Source organism: Acanthopagrus latus, chromosome 8, assembly GCF_904848185.1.
Source record: "Acanthopagrus latus isolate v.2019 chromosome 8, fAcaLat1.1, whole genome shotgun sequence".
NCBI lineage: Eukaryota > Metazoa > Chordata > Actinopteri > Spariformes > Sparidae > Acanthopagrus > Acanthopagrus latus.
In genome coordinates, this window is record NC_051046.1 from 16,519,562 (window position 1) to 16,530,242 (window position 10,681).

Here is a 10,681-nt window from a genome sequence, read left to right on the forward strand (position 1 = left end):
TTTATTTTTCCACGTGTAAAGTTTTGCTTTGTAGCCATGCAGCTTTTCCTGTTGAAGATGTTACGATCACAGCAGGTTGTTGATTATCCAGTTAGGCCCAACTACAGTGGAAGCTGCGGTGGTAGCTGGAAGCAGGAGGGACTGCAGCTGTGTTGTTATTTCGCTGGAACTGCAACAATTAGATTTACCCATAAAAGGTCTTAAGTAATGAGGCAGGTACAAAATAAAAACGTAGATTTAAAGAAAAAAGGGAAAAAAAACCCCCTCCAGAGCTGCACACAGATGCGTTTGCACAATGTTAACCCCTGAGTGAAACAAAAGACCTAAACACAGATAACAGGCCGATATGCAGCAGGTCAAGCGCAGATCAGAATTGGCAGCGCAGCGAGGGATCTTACAATGCGCACAAAGCCCTGAACGATGGGAATAGGGAAATTGGCAAACCTAACATGGTCCCCTGCCATCATCCCTCACTCCCTCCCTCTGTGTCACAACAGATGCTATGTTCCATGAAGACACTGTCAGCTGCACAAGAATGGGCTGAAATTTGTTGACAATGACGATGGGGACTGGAGGGCAGGAGGAAAAAGGACAAAAAAGGAGAAAGAAACCAGGGAAAAAAAAAAAAAAAACCTTGTCAAAGTCAGCATCTGAGTTTACAATGACGACACGGCACCGGGGAGGAGGTCGGCGTGCGAGTGTGTGCGCGCAGACCTCTCTCCAGGAATAGGACCTATCGCTATGGAAACACACCCTGACCCCTCCCCGCTACTATTACTATAGTATACACATACACGCACACACTTGTCAGCTGCAGGCCAGGCGCTGTCTGAGCCCAGATGGTGGTGAACTGCATAACTCACTTATCTGTCTCTGGCCTCTAAAGGAATGCTTAAAGGCCTCTCCAATTCCCAGTGGACGTCACCAAAAAAGAGAGAGAGGGAGAGGCACGCCATCTGCTCCCAGACACCGTAGGGTCCGTCCCCCCCAACCAAATTTAACCCCCCCCTTTATTTTTACCTTCAACCCCCCCCCCCCCCCAAAAAAAAAACCCCTCCATGTGATCACTGAGCCTTTACTAGAGAGTCACTCGTGATGGAGAGGGGTCACAAGGAAGAGTCAGCATCATTTGATTTGTTAAGTGCAATAAATCCACCAGAATAATGTTGTCGCGTCGGTCTATGAGATTAGTTAAAATGAAGAGGGGTTTTGCATCAACCCATTACTTGTCTCTTTCACTGATTATAATCATGCAAAAGTAAGTGAAACATATCTGAAACATACAAGGGCCCAACAAGGCCCTTCTTTTGAGATGCCAGTTAAAACAATACGCCAGATTTCTTTCATCAAGTTCCATGCAATATTTCCTGAGAAATGATTGAAAATGTAAAAATAAACAAGTTAATGTGGTCTATTCTGGCCTGAGACCCATCCTCCATCCAAGTCTTTTGGAGATCCATTCTGTAGTTTTTGTGTAATTCTGCTGACAAACCAACCAACCAGCACATAGACACAGTTCAAAACCTAACTGAAAACAAGGTTATTCGTAGCCGAAACTAGATTTGGTTTTCATTAAAAGACACTAAAAGAGTTGTTGTTCTGTTTTCACTGCAGAAATTGAGGTATTTTTAAAGGCCTCAACGGGTGAAAATATCCAGTTAATATGAGAGAAGAAACAAAAACAGCTCTGTTTCACAGATTATTAATTTTTTTTATCCCTGGGGTGTCCTGACCTTTATGTTTGAAATCAGTGGTGTGAAGTGGAGATGTTGTGTAATAAAGATCTTTCAAAAGGCAATTATTATAGCTTTTTAAAAAAAATACATTTGCAAAGGGGCAAACGGCATAGCATTTAGTATAGTTATCTTATGCTTGATTGGTGTTGGCACATTAGCTTCTCATTGTCACTGCTGGAGAGACTGAAAAAAAAACAGCATCAAATACTGAACAAGGCAAACATAGCTTTAAAATGTATGTATACAAATCAAATAGCTATAACTTCCTGGTCTGAGATTGAGCTAGGTGCAGTTTGTGAGAGCTTACTGCAAGACTTTGTTTATTCAATTTCACTTCACTTTCACTTAGTCAAACAACTGGCCTGCTTGAGTCTTCATTGCGTTTTTCATACTTGTGTGAAAAACATTCCTTTCCATACATGTATCCACAAACGACCCAGTTTTTCTTCTCCAAGAAAAAGAAACACATAACTCGTGGATAAAGAGAGACTTTGTGTGGGGACAGTACAGGCCAAGGGTCACTGGGTTCAGTCTATACATCCTTTCTACGCAGGATTCCTCTCACTGCTCATCGGACGGTTTGCTGATCGGGGCTTTCCAGAAAGGCTGTATTCATGTCTTTCTTTCCCATACAAACACAGAAATAAATTGTTGCCGGCAACGGCATAATGTTATTGCAAATCGGCTGCAAATTGATGCCTATTGTGTGTGGCAAAGTATAAACTGTGCCCTGAGCTTCGTTTTAGGAGATTTAAATCATTGCATTGATATCTAAAATTTTACCGCTGCCAGTCATTGAGGTGGTTTTGTTCTCAGCTGCTACAAGTGAAAGGATTTGCAGCTGGAAAGACATGTGAGGAACTGAGATGCAAGAACTCAAAATAAAAAAAAAACAAGGGAAAAGAAAACACTTAAAAGCGGGTGGGGAGAGCGCCAGCCTTCATCCCAGTGCCAGCTCTTTACTCTCACTCTCTAAGCCCCCGATTAAAAAACACACCCTTCTCCACCTTGCTGCATATCGCCGCTCTGTTTAAAAGGGGCGAAAATCTGGTGAGTTCTGCACCACCCACCGAGTCAAGTGTTGCTCAGGTGTGTGTGTGTGTGTGCGTGTGTGTGTGTTCGCCACATGTGCCTGTGTGCGTGCTGGTGTGTGGTCCGTCCAGTTCGTGTAAAAGCATAATCAGATTTTTTTTTTTCTTGGTCTTGTACATGCCTGCATGTGTACACAGAGAAAACAGTAGCTTTTTTCTCAAGCTGTGAGGGAGAAAGATAAGGAAAGAGAGAGGGATGGCGTCGGATCACGTGACATCCACCGAATCAACAAAACCTTGTTGGACATGATCATTTTGGGTTATACGCTCTCATTCAATTACAGATCCTCGTTAGCAGTGGCACAGTTTGGATCCAGCCCACGGCCCTCTGCTTCATTTCTTTCCTCACTTTCTCCTCCATTTCCTACCATACTCTGAACTGTCCTATCAAATAAAAGGCCAACCCCCCCTAAAAATATCTGATCTGTTGTCCAGTGCTTAATCTTGATATCAGTTTTGATCCATCCATCAATTCTCTGGAAACACCCCTCTTCTCCCTCACTTTCAGCATGACGCTAGGATCAGCAAGACTCTCAAAACTGAATTGAACTGAACTCAAGTAATTTCCATCAGAGCTCAATGTAGCCAGGCATAATTTGTCAGTTTACGTGATATGCAACAGTCCAATGAAATGGTTCAAATCTACTTAAAAAAACTCATCCATGCTTATGATTTTTCTTTTCTTGGTGTACCCATGTTCCCTTAGTTTGCCTTGTCCATACCTTGTCCAGTTTAGAGATGTGACTTTTGTCCTACATGTCCCAAAACAAACTTTAACAATAGAAGAGGGCAGCCATGAATCCAGTACACCCCTCATCCATACCTCTTAGCCCCACCCCTCTGTTTTGCGTGATGACGTCAAGAGGCAGGGTGTCCTGATGCTCGTACAGATAGAGGGGTTAGGGGCAAGCATTCAGGCCACATGGCTCAGCTAAACAGATTGCAGGTCTGTTTACTTAAACGCCATCGAAAAAAGCTGATGACTTATGAGGGTCTTGAGGGGATGTCCAATACCCCGTGTCACTCTGTTCTTGGAAACGACTCGTGTGGTATGAGCAGGAGAGTGAACGTTTTTTTCCACTCACAGTATTTTAACAATAATGCTACAAAATCTACTCAGAAATGTTTTACTGTGCTCGAAATATCAAAAGCAACGTCACCAAACACCAAAATCGGACTGTATAGGGTCAACATAGTTTCTTCCCTTAAATGCAGACTTTGTTTCGGACAGAGAAAAGGCACGTACTGGTACTTTCACTGCCTGAAACAACAGGGTAAGTTCTAAATCCTGGTATTACACAGTTTTAAGCAAGCCGAAGCTCCCAAAGCCTTGCTGTTCTAACACTAGATCCATCAAAGTTTCCTGTGTTTGGAGAGCATCACCCGTGTGACAGAAGTAAAGACTCAGGTCATGACATAAGTCTCCAACATGTCAGGGCAAGCACCTCCATCATGTGGCCTCACAGCACCACCAGCTCGCAGCAGCTCTCCGTCAACCGGCGACAAAACGTGTGGAACAAATGGCACCAGCCAAATGGAGGGGCAATAAGGCGAGGGGCCCTCTGTGAAGTGTGCATGTGTGTGCGCACGCGTGCGTGTGTGTCTGGGCGTGCGTGTGCGGGAGCGTGTGTGTGTTGATGAAGTGTACCCAACCAGACAGGACGTGGTGTGTGTGGATTTTGCAGAGTGAATGGTGATTGTGTATTTTGAAAAGAGAGGGGGTGTCTCCCTGTGTGAGAGTGAATGTCGGAGCCCCTTGTGAGTGAGGGCGTGTGTGTATATGTGTGCGCATGTGTGTGTGCATGTGTGTCACAACAGTCCAGAGTGGGTGAGAAAGAGCAGTCTGTCGGTTCAAGTATGCCCCCATGTGACCGATGTGAGAAGTAGAGGGCCGAGTCGGGAGGATGACAGACGTCTGGATGCAACAGATTTGTTGTAATTTTTCTCTCGACACGATGTTGCCGATGGCGGTCACACTTTTTGAGAGTGACTTTGCCAGAAACACAGCTGAATGACAAATTAAGTGAAAAGTCACCTGAAAGTGCTTCAGTATAAAAGCACAGATTCATCATCTTTTGAAATGCTACCACAGAGGTGAACAAAAGATATTCTCCCATCTGATGTTTGGACGCTGGTGGTAGAGAGCGCTGACCAAACATTTAGTGAGCCAGGTGCTGGGTATGGAAACATCTGCATTTGTTGTCTGTCCACTTATGAGCTCAGTTTTGTTTTAGTTTGTCAGCAGCTGTCTCCATCTCCTCCACATTAAACAAAAGAAAAAAAGGAAAGAGTTTGTTAATGAACCCTGGGCCAATTTAAGCATTTTACGAAGAATATTCGCCAGGATGAAATGTTGACACTTGGGTTTCTCTCTAGGGGCTTGTTCACATCTGTACTGTCATCGCTTACGTACGATATTGACATTCCTACAAAATGTTTAATATCTGTCATTAGACTGTCATTAGGAGAGGCTGGGGTGATGATGGTAGAGTTAAGTATAAGACTATGTTTCAATATTTGTAAGAGTGACACCATTGCATGTTTTGAACGAAACCTTGTAATGATTTTCAGCTGTTTTTGTGGAAGCAAAAACCAGATATTTTTGACAACGCACACTCCCAGCATTTTTTCCCGGACTAGGGAAGTGATATAACAACTAACTAAATAACAACTAAATAACAACTGAGATTGTTATTCGGTCCGTGTACCTTTTAAGCCCATTCCTTACCACACTTAACGCAGGCCGTGGATTATCAACTGTTAGTAAGAAGATGACTTTCAACCGCACCTGTGCATGGCAGCTATGCTATGGTTAAGATAAAGGGAAGAAGTCACGATTATGGCAAATAGAATATGTCTATTTTAGTTCATTGTCCCTAAAACAAGGTTGCGTATGAGCTGTTGAGTTGCTGCCATCATACTCTCAGCTGCCTTGGTCCACACTGTCTTTCCAAGCTAGTGCCCTCAGTGAGCTGATGGATAACACGCTCTCCTGTGGAGAGTGTTGCTCGTTGGTATTCGAGTGGCTTGTTGACCGTCTCAGTAACAGCTCCAATCCCTGCTTCTGCTACGTCCAAGAGGATTTTCAGCCCTTTGACTCAGACAAAGGAGGAGAGTGGTAAGCCCCGAATAAGACACTGTCGGCCTCAAGAGACACTTGCGACACAGACGGGAGGGGAGGCCAGCAAAGTAAGCAAACAAAGCCACTGGGACAGAGATATTGTGTGTTTATCTTTTCCTATGAAAACACAAATCAGCTTTTTTTGTTTTGCTCTTCTTTATCAGATGGCCCTAATGAGCTGCCTGAACTTCTGAGTAGTTCAATAATAAGGCCTTGTGATCAGTGGGCGCTCTTATCGTCAACAGAAAACTTCAAAACGAACAACAATAAACATTAAAAAAAAAAAAAAGAAAAAAAAAAAGCCGGCTCAACCCCAGGAGTCAGCCGCTTTCATCTGCCTGCTCGCTTGCTTTGTTGGGTGTTATCAAGCTATTATTCAAATCTTTTATCTCTTCTCCCACCAAACCCTTGGTCCTGGAATCAAACCTCTACTCGCTCCTTGCTTCCGTGAATGGAAAAAAAAAAGGATCATGTCTGTTGAAGTCTTTCATCTGCCCACAGCTGGGCTGGGATCTGACATCAGTGCAGAGGCTTGTGTCAGATGTGGCTCCCAATTAGCTAGCAAAGCTGCTTCATTGCCTCCTACCCCCCTCCCCCCCCTTTTCCCCCCACATTTTGAGCAGAGACATACATAGATCTCTACATTAAAAAGGCCAGGGGGCTTTTGGGTAGCAGGGGCCAGAGTGTAAAAACAGTAGTAATTGTGCTCGGCTGCTCTTTTTATGAAGCTGGAAGTCGTGTCGCTCTGTGCCACGCCCCCCTTAAGTTGCACAGAGGCGACAAGTACACACTATAAACACCACCCCGGCTGGATTTGTGGTCACTGCGATCAAAGTCGCCGATGTGGATGACAGATCTGGTGCTGCATGTGCGTGTAAGAGAGAGGAGGTGATGTATGGGCTCTATCGCTGTAACTCTTTATTGGAACCACTGTGCCGCCTGAGGAGCGAGCATGACGCTAACGTTCTGCCCTCTGACGCACTGAGTGTGTGATTTAAACCGACATACTGTATATGCCCCATTCAGGCAACATGCATTCACAGTAGATTACATCAATGCCATCCCCAGGAGAGAACACGCGTGTTAGCTGAAGCGGTTAGCGGGGGAGTGTCTGAACCAGGAGGTTTTGAACAAGGGCGGGCCTACACGTCCATGGAGATCAACTGCAAGCGCTGCTTCACCGCACGTCAGGTTGTTGGTTTGATTTTTGAGTCTCGTCAGCAACTCGTCAATAAACAATGCGTTGGGATTGTAGGACGGGTGAGCCACCATCCCAAAGCGTCAGGTGTTGATGATATATAAGTCTTCAACGTCAGATTGAAGACGCCGACATAAAGTGTACAGCTGGTCATTTTCTCTCCCTTTGCTCCCTTTTTCTTCTTCTTCTTCTTCTTCTTCTTCTTCCCCTGATTGTTCCCTTTGTTCTATCTTTTTCCTCTTCCTGTTCCTTATTCTTCATTTTCCTGTCATTTCCTCCTATTGCTGCAACCCCCCTATGTACATACGTGAGGAGAATTGACCCATTTCTCTTGAGCAAAATTCCCTTTTCGCTCTCTCTTTTTACGTGTTTCATGTGTACCTCAGTCTTTTCAACATTCTACCTGTCTCTCCTTTACTTTTTTCTTACCCTGCTCCGTGTTTCTTTCCTCTTCTTTTCTACCTCTCTTTTGGTCAGTCTCGCTCTTTCTCCTCCTCTCTCCTCTCCTCTCCATTTATTATCGCCAGCTGAGAAAAACAGAGGGGTCTTTTGGCGCAGAGCCAGAGCAAACACTGATATCCAACCAGCCCCCCTCACTGCTCTCTCCTTCCACTGGCAGCTGTCCATAACTAAACACACAATGTAACAGAACAGACACACACACACACACACACGCACACACACACACACACACACACACACACACACACACACACACACACACACACACACACACACTCCCTGAAGTGTCCACTATAGCTGTTTGCTTGGCTGACATGCTCTACTATGATTGCAGTGGTCTGTACAGTACACTACAGCCTGCAGCTGTGGACCCTTCCAAAGCTTAGGCTGCAAGCCGGCCAGAAACAGCAACAAACTCTGGACAGGCAGAAAATAAACACACTTTTAGTCTTTTTCGTGGCCCCTTCAGTCTTTAGCCCCCATGCAGAGGAGGCTGGGCATGGTAGGAGCAAGGACTCGTCATGCGGCAGAAAAAGCACGAGTCAAATTGGAACCTTTATTTATAGGAGACGGAGCGAGTTTATCACACCGAATCGTCGAGCGCACTAGAAAATGATTTTGTAGCTGGTAACAGTAGTAGCAGTGTCATAAGTTCCTTCTGTATAAACTCACACTCTCACTTCCCTCATCTGGGCTATTTTCATATTCCTGCGTATCATTGCTTGATGCATTCTATTTTTTTTCCCTCTTTTGGTTTTGTTTTTATTCAGCAAGGCCGCCTTCACACAGTGGCAAATTTTCCTCTGACGTCACACTAAAAAGATGCAAGCCATTGGAACTATAACAGATTTGGATCATTTCAGCGCTTCCCGATCAATCAGCAAACTTAAAAGTGACTGTATAGTGGAATTACCGGAGGGACATCAGGCCACAATATGATGTATTGAAGCAGGCATGTCATGCCAGCCTCTTCGTGCCACACAAACACACTCGCTGCTTGATTTTCTATTGTCTTTTCAATCTGTGATCCATCAGCGAACCATAAGTGTTTGTCAGTTACCCTACACTTATAGCGAGACATCGGAAGAGACTGACAACCTTGTGACTATGGAATATATTTTTTGTGTTTTTGCTGTGTTGATGTCTTCTTAAAAAGGTACAGTATGCAGGATTTTCGCTAAAAACACATGCTTATGCCCCGACAATCAATTACTTCTGACTCGCTGTGTGGCAGAGACCTCTGCCTGTATTTTTATCCTTGACTGCTTTTGCTTCTTGGTATCAACCTCTGGTAAGTAGTGGTTCAGGCCCCCAGTCAATGACAACGCAAGGTTAGGACTCTTTAAATCATAGCGCACAGCTTGTGTGACTGTTTCCCGATCTCTGCTCTGTTCTCAGGCTGTTATGGATGTAAAAAAAGTTGCTGGTCTGTGTATCTGCTGCAGGTCTGTGTATCTGTTTGACTAAGGTTGGGGCAAGTCAAACACACACACACACACACACACACGCACACACACACACTCACACACACACACACACAGCAGACAGGAAGAAGCCTGCATTTTAGCTGTATTTACATTAAATGAAACGGAGAACTTGAAACAAGCAGAAAACAATGTTTTTTAAAGTTCTCTGATTCACTCTCGTCAACACTGTTCCCTCTCTTCATTCGGTCTCTGCCTCACTCGCCCGAGCTGGGGAGGAGGGGCCCATTTTGAACGTGTTTACCAACAGCAATGACAAATCCTGCATCGTATGCCTTTAAGGTAGCTCATTTTGTCATTCTCTACGCGCCTTTTTTCTTCTCTGCACACCATCTGAGTTGCTCTAGGCACTTGTGTCTGCAAGCATTCATCCATCATGAAGCTGAACACTAAGTTCCTGTCAGGTGTTTGGCAGCCCTCACCTCTGAACTTAGATTGAAAGTAGATGTGCAAACTAATCTTTCCCGTGTGAATACATAACAAAACAAGTATCATAATTACCATCTTATTCTTTGTATTTGAAACATGAAAGAAAGAAGACGTTTAAACAAACTGATATACAAGCTTTTATTCTGTATGTTGCCTCTGTACAGCCCCTGTAACCAGCTGTACCGGCTAGTCACCTTATCTACATCCATCTGTGTATGAGAGAACATAGACAATTCATCAGAAACATGTTTTTCACTGGCAAAGCCTGTTGCAACACACTGAATTTATAGAAAAAGGGAACAAACAGTGTTTTGCAAGCTGATTGCAACAAATATGTTTACTGCAAAGGTGAACCTTTACCCTTAAACCCAAAACACAGGACAACATACAGCTTGTACAAAACATGAAAATAATGTCAAGACATTCTGAAAAGCTTAAAATTGTGTTGGGGTTTCTCATTTTAACTTCTCAATAAGAGATGGTTCTAATGAATAAATCCTCTGTCTCTGTCTCTGCAGTCATACGAGGACAAACATCCCCCTATGACCAGTGTTGGAATAAAGAGATCACATTACTTACTCATTACTCATAATCAACAGAAGCTGTGATTACTTGCAACTACATTTTTAAAATCTCGACCACAACCTTTTTCAGTTTCCAGACACTTAATGCTCTCCTGACTGCTTCCAGACTCCGTGTCAAACTAACACAAGACTTCAATATGTCCTGGAGCTCTATACTACCTGCAGAGACACGAATTTAACCCAAGATATGTTCATATATCTACCTTAACTTAGAGAGCAGACAAGGTTGTTGCCCAAAGTGTCGTGTTTTGCTCGAAGGCATCATTAGTGATTTTCTCGCTTTTGCAGATCAAATCCGCCGATTTAAAAACCACCCCTCAGTCACAACCCCTGCACATATGTCTCTGAGGTAAACCTACAATTGTTTCCACGCACACTCATGCTGACAGCTCGTTAATGACAGGCAATAAAGGTTGTGTAAACACATCTGTTGGCGCTGAGTTACCAGACAGTAAAAGGCTGTAAAGCTGCGGGGGCCATCAGGCCCAGGACAGAGCGCCCATTATCAGCTCAGTGTCCTCGCTCTGAGCGCCGAGCCTCAATGACAATTCAGTTGCTCGTCAGCACAGTTTGTTT